Raw genomic sequence first — 16,082 nt, forward strand, 5'->3', positions numbered from 1 at the left:
CCATTTTGTATCCACTGTTTTTCCTTCCTAGCTATGAATCTATAGTCCTCTTACCTGGATGTGTCAGGAGATTCTGTGTATACTTGAGATCAGACAGTGTATCTTTCTGTCTATATTATCTGACTTAGTATGATATGCTCCTGTTTTTCTCATGCTGACACAAATGACACTATCTTTATTATTAATTGTATTATTAATTGTCTAATGTTATCTATGGGAACTTATGCTGCAATTTCTTCATGCATGCATGGAAATTTAGATCACTCCATGGCTCAACTACCATGAATAACCCTGCGGTAGACAAAATCACTGCAGACCCTTGTGTGAGGCACTGGTTTCATATTTGGTGTGGGGACTGCTGGAGTAAACAGTCATTCTAGTTTTGATTCTCTGAGAAAACTCCATACTGTTTTCCATAATGGATATCCCCACCTGCACTCTCACCAATAGTACATGTGTGTGTGTGTCCCTTTCCCTCCGCATTCTTGCTAGCCCTTGCTCTCTCTCTTTTTAAGCTTCTATATATATTCACTGTACGTGGTACTGTGTCTCACAAGGACACTTTCACATAAGTAGACACTGTATGTCAACCACACGCCAACTCCTCTCCCCACCGCCTCCTGTCACCCCACTGCACTCACAATAGTCTCCTTGGTTGCTCATTTTCACTTCCATTTCTGTGTCACAGACACATAAATGATTTTCTCTGTTCACATATTATCTAGTAACCACAGTGTAGAAAAAAAAAATGAAATATATCATTCTGAGTCCGACTGAATTTGCTTAATAAGCATGTCCACTTGCATCCGTTTCACTGATGGTCCTAGGAATAGAAGGAACATCTCTTTTATCTTTGTGACAACAGTCACCCTAACTTTGAGTGTGATTTTCATTTGCTTTCCCTAATGAACAACTAAACACCTGTCATAAATTGGATTTTCTATTTTATGTTTTTGGATAGAGTATTACTGTCATGAAGAAATGCCATTGATCAAAAATCTCCTTACAGAAGAAACATCTGGAACCAGATGGCTTCACAGCCGAATTCATTCAAACATTCATAGAAAAAAATTATCAATTCTCCTCAACTTTTATAAAATTTAGAATGGGTTATACTTCCTAACTCATTTGTGACAATACCACCACCATGATGCCAAAGCAAAAATCACCACAAGAAAAGAAAGCTACAGACTATAGACAGAGTGGCAAACTTGTAAGCAAATCTTTTGTGGAAAAGTAAATCCAGTGACTAGGAGAGACAGGGCAGACAGGGAATGAGAAGAAATGAGAGCCATTTTAAAGGGATTTTATTAGTACTGCCAGTGGGGGCACACAGGGCTCATTCTGCTTGAACTTCTAGAAAGGTATATAGAAAGTTCTCAAAATCATGCCCTAGATGACTAAAGACCAAAGTATTATACCTTAATCCCTACCCAATCCTAACCCCAAAAAGAGGGAACAAACTGAGCCCTGAGTTCACCCACTCCTCAGGGCCTCCATAGTAACAGAGGAGCTCTCAGGCAAAAGCTAACCCTTGTGGTAAGACTCCATCAGCTTAAAGGGAACCCTCCATCATTGATCTTGAGCCACCTCCATCTCCAGGCTTCTCTGCTTCCTTCAATATCTTCTGATCCACACTCACACCATCCTTCATGTGAAAGTATGCCTTCATTCATTTCTAAAATACTATGAAATGTCCACAAGGATTTGCCATAAAAGAACAAATACTGTGTGATTTCACTTACATCTAGTGTTACTAAACTCACAAAGATAAGAAGTAGCATGGTAGTTGGTGAGACCAAAGGAAAAGAGGACAATGGAGAGGTATTTGTTGATGGGAACAGAGTTTCTATTTAGAAGGGGAGGGGGCATCTGGAGATGGTTGGTGATGGTGATGGTTGGTCAATAACATGAATTAATTAACTTATGTCACTAAAGTATGACTTAAAATAGATAAAATGATAAACTTTGCTATTTATGTTTTACTGCAATTCTAAACAAATTAATTTTCTAACACTTGCATTCATCTGACTTTACTGAAATTTTTAAGGGGGCTGGAGAGATGGCTCAGCAGTTTGGTACCCTTACTGTTCTTTGGGAAGATTTGTTTGGTTTCCAGTGCTCACATCTAACTCTAGCTCCAGTAGACCTGGTACCTCCAACCTCCATGGGCACCTGCACTTGCCTGCACATACCTACACACAAATACACAATATTAACTTTTTAAAGTTTTTAAATTAAGTTCTGAAACTTAATCACTTTAGTCTTCTCCCATCCTTTATAACCCTCCCATCCTTTTTTCCTCATTGTTCTGGGTACAGTAAATTCTGTGTCTTCCATTACAGACATAAATATTTTCTTTAGTAAAAATACTTCTAGGTGAAAATAATTCTGATGGTTATCATTTAGAATAAAATTATATCCTTAAATTGAATTAACTTTCTGAATATCTCTGATTAAAGCACAAATATGTAAATATATAATTTTTTCCCTAGAAACAATGAGATGATATTTCTTCTCTCAAACAGGGTTCAAGCTCTATGTGTACTATCTTAATCCAATTGGAACATGGTAAATGCTGCATGTTGCATACTAGCATTTCCCATCTCTCTGGAGTAAGCCCCATCAGAGAGAGAAAAAGGGGGAGGGGTGTTGGAGGGATAATAGAATAGCCCTCTGTCTTCTGCCTGCATTAGAGAGCCATGCTTGGGAATCTGAAAACAGCAAACACAAGAACTACTGCGCCTTGAATTTAATGCTGAACCCCAGGAGTAGCATACTGTCAGAGTCCCTTCATGTATTATGGAGACGAGTATTGGCAAGCTTCCATAAGATCCATCTAAGCTTTTATCTCCTCCCTATATCAGGTCATGTGACCAATAACTGGATCCTGCCATAGGCTCTTACCATCCTTTTAGTGATACACTTGGTGACTGAGTTGACTTCCATAAATCTAGTCCCAAGTTACGGTCCCACTGGGGTTTAGACTATTGATCCCTAATCACCTAGCACACTTGTGCATTTACATTTCATAAAAGCCCTGCTTACAGGTACTCTAAAAGCCTTTTTCATATCTATATTATTGTCTTCAAAACCCTTTTCCATTCTCAATAAGTGAAAATAGTTGTGACACCTTCATAATACCTCTGTTTTGCACTGACATACTAGAACATACACTTAAAGCAAAAAGAATGTGCCACAGTTGTTAACAATTGCTGTATATGGCTCCTGTTCTTATTGTTATCTATCCATATAGAATTATAAAACACATTATTTGAAGATTCATTTAAAAATCAGCTAGTATAAAGATAGGGTTATAGTTGGTAATATGATTGCCTAATGTAGAGGAGCCCTGGGTTCAATTCCCAGCGCCTTATAAATTATATGTGGTGGTACATACCTCTTATCCCAGCACTAAGGAGGTATAGGCAAAAGGATCCGAAGTTCAAGGTCATCTTTTGCTTCACAGCAAACTCAAGGCCAACCTAAGAAACATGAAACTTGGTCTCAAAATAAAAAACAAGTGATTAATGCAAGGGATTGAAACTGCTTGTCCAGATAATGAACTCGGTTTCAAGAGACATATTTTCTTAAATATGCAATTGCCTTCAACATTTGGAACTGTGACACATTTTAAAATATAGAGATTGCTGGGAAGAGATGACAAAACGAATTTAAGGGCTAAAAGATGAGGAAACCTGTAGTGAAATGCTGTCTTCTGACCATGACATGCCACGGTACTCATAAACTCATAGCAGCTGTGGTTACCTGCACAAGACCTGAGCAGTGTGGGTCTGTCAGTATTGTTATCATGGGGAGGGGCTCATTAGGCCCCTCCTGTCCAGGAGGAACCATTGGCAGTTAATAGTTTTAGCAAAATAGCTACTGGTAAATTGCCAGTGCTCAGTAAATAACCTCCTACCCAAACTCGTGCGAGAAATCCTAATTAGACTCAATGGGACAGGGACACACACATACACACACTTTCCTTGAATGTTACACTTGACATTTCTCAACTAGGCTAGAAGCCAGCAAGCCCCAGAGGTCCTTCTACCTCTGCTTCCCTCTGAGCTGGAGTTATGGGTGTACACAGAAAGTCCTGCCTGTTACAAGGGTGCTAGTATTAGACTCCAGGCAAAGTATTGTACAGCAAGCATGCTTGACTACTGAGTCATCTCTCCATGATGTTTGAAATACAGTCATGCTGCATTTAAATACATGCAGAGTCCAGGGATTATAGGTGTGAGCCGGCATCACCAGTTCCCACCAAGTGATTTTTGGATTTGTTGTCCATATGTCAACAAAAAAGATGTTTTATCACTATACATGTAATAGTGAACTGAAAGCCAAGGCTACATTATTCTGTGTTCTTACTGTTGTTATTTTGGTTTTGGTGTTTTTCTGGGTATGTTGAGCCCATTCGAATTTTGTTTTCAACACATAGATTATATATCAACACATTCACAAGACATTAGCTCAAGAGTGAAGAAGCCATGGCCCATATGTTCTCTGTAACAATACCTACTTCACTCTGAAAATATGTAGCATTATTGTATTTGTTTACAATTCCAAAAGGAAAGGGATATCTTAGAAAAATATTCTGGCGTCTTAAAGTCAAATAAAATAATGAAGAAAAATTGCCTAGCTATAAGGGCTTTGGACTTTGTGGGAAAGAGATTTCTAACCTTTGGACTATTTTGAACTAATCATGGCTCTGAACCAACAATTGAAGGAAGGAGATTAATTTTCCTGGAAGATATGATTTATATAAGTTAGCCATGGGAGGAGGCTAAGAATTGAGGAAGGGTGTATCCAGACCGCCAAGAACGACCTTTTATGTCCCTGTCCTTGGCCAGCAATCACACTCAGCTGAACTGTTATGACAACAGTTAACATGGAATAAGAGATGGAAGACAGTACTTTCCATGGTCAATTTAGGCCATGTGCTCATCTCTAAATGCAGACATGCAACAGCTCTGTTTTATATTGCTTAATTGTTTTTTTTTTCTTCTCTCTTACTTATATAGCCAACATGAATACTGGCTAAGATAGGTTTCAGATGGTGACTAAATTAATATCATCCCATGATGACAAACAGAGTCATCTCTTAATATGAGAAACACAAATTTGCCCCTCATCAGGGAAGATGCTGAATTGTGAGGGATGTAAAGGTTAGCTACTTTTTTTAGATCCTCCATTTGTCTTGTGAACCCACCCCAACCCCACTCATTTATGCCATAGGAGGCAGATCTCAACCAAATCCCTATGCCTCCCCCTGTTCAGTTGGTATCTGCCTATTAAAATTTCCAACAGAACATCTGATGAGGCCAGCACAATGAGGTAATCCATTGACTCCTCCAGCAGCATTCCTTCCAAGAGTACCTGAAGCTGCCCATATCCTCCATCCATAGGTTAATCCTCCACACAAGGAAATAGTCTACATGTCTTTTGCTTTCCAAATAATAGAAACTGTTCTCTCTGCCATGTGATTAAATAAAACTACTTAGTGATTAAATAAAACACTGTCTTAAGGAGATTGTCACTACATGAACAACAACAACAAAAAAAAACATTTTAAAGGATGAAAGGTCTTACTTGGCTATTTGGTTCATGGTTTAGAAAGTGTCTGTCCATACATTTTCTGAGTTGATTACTTTGGTTCTAATACTCCACCAAGACAGACATGGCAGGGAAGATGTGATGAGCTAAGGAATTGCAGGCCACAAGACAGGTCCACCATTCAAGGGCACACTCTCATTGATATACTCCCTTCAGTGAGGCCCCATCTTCTAATTTCTGTATTTCCCAATGTGACCATCAAATTATGAATCCATCAATAGACCAATCCATCAACTAGATCAGAGCTTTCATAATTCACACACTTCCCAAAATACCTTCTCTGAAATTTGTATATTGGACCAAGCCCCCCACATGTGAGTTTTGTGGGGAACATTCCATACCAAAACCATAACATTCACCATTTATCTTAGTCTGTATAGGACATTAACAGTCTTCAAAATTGATTTAAGTGAAGTCCCAGAACCTCATCTCCTATCTGTCATGCCCAGCCTAGGTTTCACCTTGGATTTTTCAACTATGAGTATCACAAGAAGGGTAGCAGAATACAGGATTTCCTTTCAACTTGTTAGGAGATACTCAGAACAAAACATGTTCACGTTCTATGGTGGTTAGCCAAATAGTCAATCCTAGGAATCTAGTGAATCAGAGGCAGCCATATGGAAGTATGTACGACAGGGATCCAAACATACAACAGTCATATTCTTCTCATTTTTGAAGATGTTCTAAATCACCACAGTTCTCATTCAACACCACTCTGTGCTTTTTCCTCGTCCCCTGCCTTCTTGGGCTATGTTAAGTGAGTGATATTGATAAATACTTTACAGGTGAGCTGACAAAATTTTGAAAGTCTTTAACAGTATTAAGAATGTTCTCAATCCACCTCCATAATATTGCTTATCCTCTTGGTAGGGACTCAGAGTCCCCCTAGTTCTTCCCCACAGCCTCTTTCAGCCATTCCTTCTAGCCCATCTCCATTCTTTTGTAACTCACCACCAACCACATAACCACACTCTACTATGGACCCCACAGCAAACACACTGGATGGGACTCAGCGATCCCACAGCCTCTAAACTTGACTAGGACTCAGAGTGGGCAACAGCAATCAAAGAACAGAACATCCACCCAAGAAAGGTATCTATATCAGGAAACACTTCAAATGTCAGAACTCCAGATGCCTAGATCCTAGGGCAAAAACACAAACACAAACAACCAAGGCGATATACCTTTTCCAGAAAGCAGCAACACTACTATAATAGTCTGAGAGAAAAGAAATTGAGCTGAAGCACAAGAGAAGGGCTTCAAAATAGAAAATCATGGGTATATTTGAGTAAAGATATGAATAAATGTCATAATGAAGACCATTAAGACCAGAACCTTTGAATGAAACAATGAAAACAGGAAAGTGAATTTAACAAGAAAGACCATCACTAAAGAAAACCCAAACCGATACAAAACTGGAAATAAAAACTAAGGAGGTCAAACAAAAACCTCCAAGATCAGTGCATTACTCAACCCCCGTCAGAGAAGATTCTTCTTGCTAGACGATAATCAACACAGAGACCCACAAGTGGACAATGTTCAGAGGATGAGACTTTGGAGTGCTCGGCCCTAAATGGGACATCTTTATCAAATCCTTTCCCTAAGGCTAAGAGATCTATGCAGAAGAGGCAGTGTGAGTATGCCGAGCACATGTTGGGCTGCAAAAGCCAAAGATGGCGCTGAGAGGAAGTGAGCTGGGTGGGGACCTAACTCGTTTACCAAAATTTATGATTGGCTCTTGGGATCAGGAGAGATGATGTAGATGCATGCTGAGCTATGCCTGGAGAGGCTTGTGGATACATGACCTTTGCTGTGGTTGGTTGAAGGAAAGCTGCCTTATGCTTTGGTGCTTTATAAAGGGTGTGCTGATGCTTAATAAAGGAGTTCCTGCGGGACACTTTCCACTGAGTCTGAATGTCTCTGGGTACCGGAAGGCTGAGTGACAGTGACGGGTCAGTGGCACACTACCCCTCCTCAGTCAGGGTCTGCTGGGGGCAGTGGGCCTAATTCTTCAGTACAGCCAGGGGAATCCCACAAGGCCGAAAGATTGTAAGAGCCAAAGGTGATGGATGGCTCCAAGGAAACAGCATCTTCCAGGCTCAAGGCTGATACACATATGAACTCAGAGTCTGTGACAGCACACACAAAGTCCTGAACAAGTTCCAACCAGACCAAATCACAGCACAGAGAAGGGGAAGTGGAGTCAAAGTCCCACCCTAGCCAAAAGTTATTTGCAATTGATACCTACTGGGAAAGGAAAAATCAGTTTTCTCCAACAACTGTCCCTGGGTGGATCAACCTCACTCCAGGGCAGGCCCCAGGCCCAAGAATAGTTGGTCAATACAAAGCGGACTTTATGGGGTTGGGGGAGGGTGGTTTGGTATGTTTTTGTCCTATTGGGATTGTGTTTGTTTATTTTGATTTTCCTTTCTTGTTGTTTTTGAGAGAGAGAGACATGAGTATGGATGTAAGGAGGGTCTAGGAGGAGGAGAGGGAGAGACTATAATCAAAACATACTTTATGGAAATGTTTTAATTAAAAATAAAAACTCATGAAAAGGAATATTGACAGTTTCCTACAGAGCTAATCAATAGGAACTGATTATAGTGAAATATTTTAACAGCCTCATTTTTAATTTGCTAATGATACTCATTTTTCTTGCCTTCACGTCAGTCCCATTCGGTGTAAAGTAATAGTAGTATTCCACTAAACTGCCTCTTCTGGTGCCTCTCTCGGGACTGGCTGCACTCCAGGCCTGGCACATGTTTGTAATTCTAGGGATTCTCTTTGCAGCTCTTCTAGAGACAAACTGGATCTATGATTTCAAGGGTGTCAAGGTCGTGTGTGTGAGTGAGTGTGAGTGTGTGTGTGTGTGTGTGTGTGTGTGTGTGTGTGTGAGAGAGAGAGAGAGAGAGAAAGAGAGAGAGAGAGAGAGAGAGAGAGAGTTTTAATTTTCTTTTTTATTTGGATGCAGCCCAACCCTAAATAGCCAGTCTCAAAACAATGAGAAAATCATTCCTGGATCTTTTCCCTTTATTCAATGGATGTTTAAGGTCTCCTCATGTCTTTTGGCATCAAGCATTACTGATGTAAACAGGTCTCCACCCTTGCCATTTTCCTCTGGGTCACCTTTTATTTTCAAAAAGAACGGTGAGATTCTTCTTGCTATAGATTTGAATAATCTCAATGCTGTGTCTGGGTATACATCTTATTCATCATATTGGGAACTCAATACAGTCTTAACATGCAAATCTCAAGACTGAAAAGAACATTTGCCGAGCATGCCTGAGGCCTGGGTTTAATTCTTAACATCGGGGAAAATATGTTCCAACAGCTTTCATGATTTATATAAAGTTTAGACACCCAGAGAGAAGCTTGAACTCTCTTTTATGATCACATCAAAAATACCTGGGGCAGGGCTGGAAAGATGGCTCAGAGGTTAAGAGCACTGACTGCTCTTCCAGAGGTCCTGAGTTCAATTCCCAACAACCACATGGTGGCTCACAACCATCTGTAATGAGATCTGGTGCCCTCTTCTGTGTTCATAATAAATAAGTCTTTAAAAAAAATACCTGGGGCAAGAACCATCAACAGCTAGTGATGTGAACCACCAATTAATCACTGAATTTGTAATCCAAAGTGTAAAATAAATACTGTGCTGATACAATGATTGAATAATAAGTGGAGAAGAAGAGGATATGTTGTCAGAGGAGGGTGTTCATCTCTTCTACATTTAACAAGGACCACAGCTGAGGACCAAGGTTGATGCTGAAGGGATGCCATGCTCATTTTTTTCCACTTACTCCCATAGCTAATCATTTTCTTTGCCAAGGAGAATAGCATCCTGTCTTCCCCTACACTTCATTCTCCCATACAAGGAAAGATGAGAGAGCTGTAAGAAAGACAGAATAAAATTAGAAACAGAGCTGACCACACACATAGACAGCTTTAAACACATTTACATGCATTCTCTCAACAGTCTTTGATATAGAGGCTATCGTTACCCTTGTTTTCGTACTAAAACAGAAGTAACAAGAGGCTGAGTAACACTCAGTTTAACAGAACTGGAATAGAGAGATTCACCTGGCCTCCAGTGTCCACACTCATAACCACTCTAGGAGCCCCGTAACCCCTTTTGGCACAGTGCGGATGTGTTTCTGTGAAGCGGGTAGACCAGCGAAAGCTGTCTGGGAATTAACCTACGTGACTAGCGCCAGGAAGAGGGTTCTTCATAAAACGTGTTTATATGCTTAGCAGAAGGAACCTGGAGAAGAAAACTGTAGAGTTAGGAGCAGGAAATAGCTAATGAAGCAAGGTCTGGAAGGGAATCGGCATGTGGCTCCCACAGCCCAGATGAACTGAGCGTTCTTCTTCCCCAGGAAAGCCGCATGTGATTACAAGGCAGATAACTGGATTAGAATGCAGCTAAATAGTGGCAACGGGTGTGGCTCAGGCTTGACAAAGCAAGTGTGAAACCTGTGCTCAGAGGGAGAAGACGGGAAGGGTGGTGGGTGATGTGGTTGGAATTCCCACTTAGAGGTTGCCAAACAGGTTCAGCAGCACCATAGGCAGGTCAGCTCAGAGCCGGGTGCAAAAGAAAGCAGTGCTCCTCACTCAAAAATGCTTGAAATTTCCAAGACAATTGTGTGTTCCCCGAAATAAACATACTGGGGTCAGAGAACAGACAGCCACTAGAACAAAGCCAAAAATGGTGGCTAGAAAATGGGAAGAGTAAGCCACACCTTTAATCCCAGCACTTGGGAGGCAGAGCCAGGTGGATCTCTGTGTGCTCAAGGCCACTTTAGAAACAGCTAAGCATGGTGACCCACACCTTTAATCCCAGAAACCCAATCTTTAATCCCAGGGAGTGGGGGCAGAAAGAGAAAGGTATATAAGGTGTAAGGACCAGGAACTAAAGAGTAAAGTACGTAGTTAGTTAAGCATTTGGTTGGTTAAGCGTTCAGGCTTTGGAGCAACACAGTTCAGCTGAGATTCATGTGGAGGAGGACTCAGAAGCTTCCAGCCTGAAGAAACAGGATCACCTGAGGAATTAGCAAGGTGAGATAGCCGAGGCTTGTTCTGTGTCTCTGATCTTCCAGCACTCACCACAATAACAGGCCTCGGGTTTGATTTCATTAATAAGACCATTTAAGATTACTGCTACAGACAACAGAAAAGCATGGCTTTAGAACAATAAAAGTCAATGCCCGGTGAGTGTAGGTCCCCTATACTGCACAGGTCACCTGTCCATGAAGCTGGCCCTGATCCCAAGTTAGGGGTGAAATGATACTGCATTTTACTTGAAGGAAAAAAGGGGCTCAGAATATGTTTCCTCCACATATCCCATTACAGATACAGATTTTTTTTTTTGAGCTGAGGATCGAACCCACGGCCTTGAGCTAAATCCCCAACCCACAGATTATTTTTTAACTAAAGACAAAGGTGAAGGGGAAAATCTCTTAAATCTCTCTGTCTGTCAAAAAGCAATGTGTAAATTTCCCTTTTGTACAGGCAACATACATGTCCGTTCATAAATGTACCACCTTGTCCCTCCCTGGGAGGAGGAGGATGCTATCCACCAGAGACAACACATATCCCTGGAGAATGCACCACCTAAAGTCTGCACTGAAATTTTACTGTAAAACCCTGTCATTGCCTGAACACCTGCATCCCCTTCAAATTCATCTACTGGTCTAGTCCCCTAAATGATGCTGCTATAAGACTGGGTTCTTAGAAATTTACCAGGTCATGAATGGAGTTACTCTCCTTGTACCCTATGAAACTTGCTCCTGCTTCCTCCAGGGAGGAAGACAGAATCTATACACCAAAAAGCAGCCTGCTATGTCTTCCTTTGGAATTGCTGGACTCCAGAATTATGAGAAATAGTTTCCATTGTGGAAAATCTACCCCATCTGCAGTACATGCTGTAATAGAAGCCTAACACAACCTGTATCTTCCATTTACGCCATCTGGATATTTACTTCCCCACCAGTTAACCTCCCTATGAGGTTGTCTTTCCTTTTATGATATCTTCAACATTTTCCATGCAATGAATATAACATAAAAACTGCAAATTGAGCCAGGCAGTGGTAGTGCACTCCTTTAATCCCAGCACTCAGGAGGCAGAGGCAGGCAGATCTTCTTTTTTTTTAAAGATTCATTTATTTATTATGTTTACAGTATTCTGCCTGCATGTTATGTCTGCAGGCCAGAAGGGGACACCAGGTCTCATTACAAATGATTGTGAGCCACCATGTGGGTGCTGGGAATTGAACTCAGGACCTTTGGAAGGGCAAGCAGTGCTCTTAACCTCTGAGCCATCTCTCCAGCCCCACAGGCAGATCTTTGTGAGTTCGAGGCCAGCCTGGTCTACAGAGAGAGATCCAGAAAAGGTGCAAAGCTACACAGAGAAACCCTGTCTCGAAAAGAAAAAAAAGACAAAAAACCGCAAGTCTAACTGCTTTGGGTCTTCATTCCTGTGGCAGCCTACATATACCTATTTAATAAAGCTCTTCGGCTGACGTATTCATTGTCAGTGTGGTTGGTAGAAGCTCAACTAGTGAGCCCGGGACAGCGACAATGAAGGCATTTACTTCCTTCGATCCTGGCATCAGTTACAGCCCACACAAACCAGATCTTGATTCATCCAACCATTCCTAAGAAGTCCTTTTCCATGAGGAATGAATGGTACCGGGGCAGGTAGGGTCAAATCTCCTCTAATTATAGGTAGTTTCTAGCTGTATAAACAATCATTCTCCTCTTTCCACAATGGAGAATGCTGGCTGTTTTTATGAGCAGGGTAGTATTATTATTATTATTATTATTATTATTATTATTATTACAAAGTTCTTTGCCAGATTGTTCCACAGCACTGACACCAGATAAACTATCAGTTTGTGGTGGGAAGAATGACTGTATTTGTTAAAAACAGTTTAACATATTGTTTAAGAGTACAAAATTGTGGGGCTGGAGAGATGGCTCAGTTTTTAAGAGCACTGACTGCTCTTCAAGAGGATCCAAGTTCGATTCCCAGCACCCACATGGTAGCTCACAACTGTCTGTAACTCCAGTTCTAGGGAATCCAACACCCTCACAGAGACATATATGCAGGCCAAACATCAATGCACATAAAATAAACATAAATCTAGCCAGGCGGTGGTGGCGCACACCTTTAATCCCAGCACTCGGGAGGCAGAGGCAGATAGATCTTTGTGAGTTCAAGGCCAGCGTGGTCTACCGAGCAAGATCCAGGAAAGGTGCAAAGCTACACAGAGAAACCCTGTCTTGAAAAACAAAAAAAAAAAAAAGGAAAAAGGGCTGGAGAGATGGCTCAGAGGTTAAGAGCACTGACTGCTCTTCCAGAGGTCCTGAATTCAATTCCCACTAACCACATGGTGGCTCACAACCATCTGTAATGTGATCTGGTGCCCTCTTCTGGCCTGCAGTCATACATGCTGTATACATAATAAATAAATCTTTATAAAAATAAAATAATTAAAAAATCTAAAAAAAAGTTTAAGAAAAAAAGAGTATAAAATTGTTCAAGATATTATAAAATATCATAGGAGGATAGAAGAAAAGTCATTTCTGAAAAGGAATTTTGAAAAGAGCTTATTTTCTATAACCAGGTTGACTGAATTATAAATTACATTATGTCAACATTGCAGCATAGTTTCAAACTGTACCTTACATTTTCAGAAAATGGACATTAAATTGACATTGTTTTTCCATTCCAATGTAAATATCTTCCTCTTTACTGCCTCCAAATTAGTTTCTCAAATAATTTTCCAAGTATGAGTCAAATACATCCACTTGAGAACTAATGAGGTAGCCAAATATTTGCTTACATACTTAGCCTAACTCATGAAGCTGGTTTCTCCTGCCCAGGAATTCTCAAGATGCTGGTATACCTTCTGCTTATATAAAAGATACTTGTGTTGCCAGATGAGTTGAAAGTATTTCAAATATGTATGTAGAGGGTTTTGAAGCAGACAGAATGCACCTGAGAAAGTGTGTTCAACATAAATCACAGAAGCTCAGGCATCCACTAGTCCTTCCATCCTAAGGATGTTTATTAGTTTTTTAAAAATGCACCATTTTCAAAAATCTCCAGGACAATCTAAAACCCAGATGCTTTGCTGCTTTGCTCACAGCTCATGTAGGATATTCCATAGAGTTAGATTCGGATCAAACTTTGAACCTGAGAATTTTGATGGATCAAACTTTGAACCTGAGAATTTTGATGACTGTTTTTTGAGGAGTCTCTTCAATTTTCAGAATCTCTGATTCTTAATCTTTGTAAGAGAAGGTCTTACTCCTGAAATAATAATGGAAGCAGCTTACACAACATAAGGTGTGTGTGTGTGTGTGTGTGTGTGTGTGTGTGTGTGTGTGTGTGTGTTTACTTAGTCACATTACTTAGTGTTCTAACTATAGCTCTATTATAATGAAGGGACTTATATTAGCTACTTGTTCCCTTGCTATGACAAAATATCCATCAAGAAGCCAATTTAATGGAGGAAAGGTTTGTTTTGGCTCAGAATTCAAGGGTCCAGTCTGTCATTTGGGAAAGTCATGGTGGCAGAAGCTTGAGGTCACTAGTGACAGTGCGTCCACAGTCAGGAAGCAGAGTGCTGAACACTGCTACTTAGGTCACTATTTTTCTTCAAGACAGGATCTCACTATGTAGTCCTGGCTGTCCTGGATCTCACTCTGTAGACCAGGCTGGCCTTGAACTCACAGAGGTCCACCTTCCTCTGCCTCCCAAGTGCTGGGATTAAAGGCCACTTTCTCCTTTTGAAATTCAGAACTCAAAACCATGGTGAATTGATCTAGTCTAGATTATGCACAAGGCTTATTTTTTCAGTGATTCTAGATCCTGTAATGTGGAAATTACTATTAATCATCACATGAGTGGACAGATAACTGGTATGCAATTATAATAGCAGCACATACAGTTTAGATGACAATAACAATAATTATTTTCTTAGCTTTAAGAAAATAGATAAGTGATAGGTAGGTGGGTGAGTGGATAGATAATAGACAGATAGATGATAATGATGATGGTGAAGATAGATAGATAGATAGATAGATAGATAGATAGATAGATAGATAGATGATAGACAGACAGATAGGTACTAGAAGCCTATAACTGCACAAAATTTATTGAATGGCAATACCTCTCTTTATTCCCAATGAATTCTTAAACTATTCAAGTATCCTGATACAACTAGGTTGGTTTGTTTGTTTCAAAGAAAGAAATATTAAATTATTCAGTGTGGTTAGGTACAGATGGGACCAGCCTTGTGCCAGCACTGAATAAACAATGCAGGTCTTCTTGACAGGATTGTTAGAAATTTCAAACCAATGACAGCTAAGCACTAAGGCGGGGGCAGGATCCTTCTCAAACCAAATCCCAAGGCAACCTCACAAATCAACCTGTCATGCTATCAGCAAGAAACTACATGAGGGGTTAGTGAGATGGCTCAATGTGGAAAGGCATTTGTTACTAAGTCTGATGACTGGAATTTAATCCCCAGAACTCATAGGGTGGAAGGAAGGAGAGAACCAACTCCTGAAAGTTGTCCCCTGACCTCCACTTGTACATGTACACATACACACACACACACACACACACACACACACACACACACACACACACAAATAAATAAATGTAATAAAAACATTTCAAAGAACTTAGGACTTACTGTCATAGAAAGTAATGCACTCAACAGAGGTAATAAACCTGCCGCAAAGACTGGACCACCACTAGACATCACAGCCCTCTACGAGCCTCCAGACCAGCCTGCAGCATTGCCATAGAACTCTCCACATTAGTTCATCTTGTCACCGATGCTGCAAAGAAAGTTCTCTACCGTCTCATATTTCTGTAGATCACCGGCTCCTAACTTAGTTTCTGGCATAAAAATGATTGAATGACACCACTGAAGCCATGTGTCCATCCCTGTGGCAAGGAATGCTGGGAAAGGAACAAGCCAGTGTTTGGTGACATCTATTAATAGGCCATAGGAAACAGGAGGCCGACCTGAACAAGTGGTAGGATCACCCAACAATACAGATGACAAAGATCCTTCAGAAAAAATGAAACATTATGTTTAGGAAATACAAAGTAATGCAGTTTGGCATACTTGTCTACTTTACCTGAAAATTCCGAGGTTTATCATGCCCAAAAGGAAATGATCATGGCAGAGTGACAGGGTAGAGAATGTATTGTGTGTAAAATACACATATGACCACTCTGTTCTTCCCAGTTACTGTCACTTAGAACACACCTGTGGGCTCTACAAATTTCCAATATTTTCTCAGAAATAACAGTTATCTTAAGCCAATATCACAATTTTCCAATTGTAGAAATAATGGGTTGGTTTTCACTGTCTGCAAACTTCTTCCCTCACTCCAACCCTGTGATGGCGATGGGGCTCACTTCCCCATCCATGCTCCTG

This window comes from Onychomys torridus, chromosome 12, assembly GCF_903995425.1.
Source record: "Onychomys torridus chromosome 12, mOncTor1.1, whole genome shotgun sequence".
Classification (NCBI taxonomy): domain Eukaryota; kingdom Metazoa; phylum Chordata; class Mammalia; order Rodentia; family Cricetidae; genus Onychomys; species Onychomys torridus.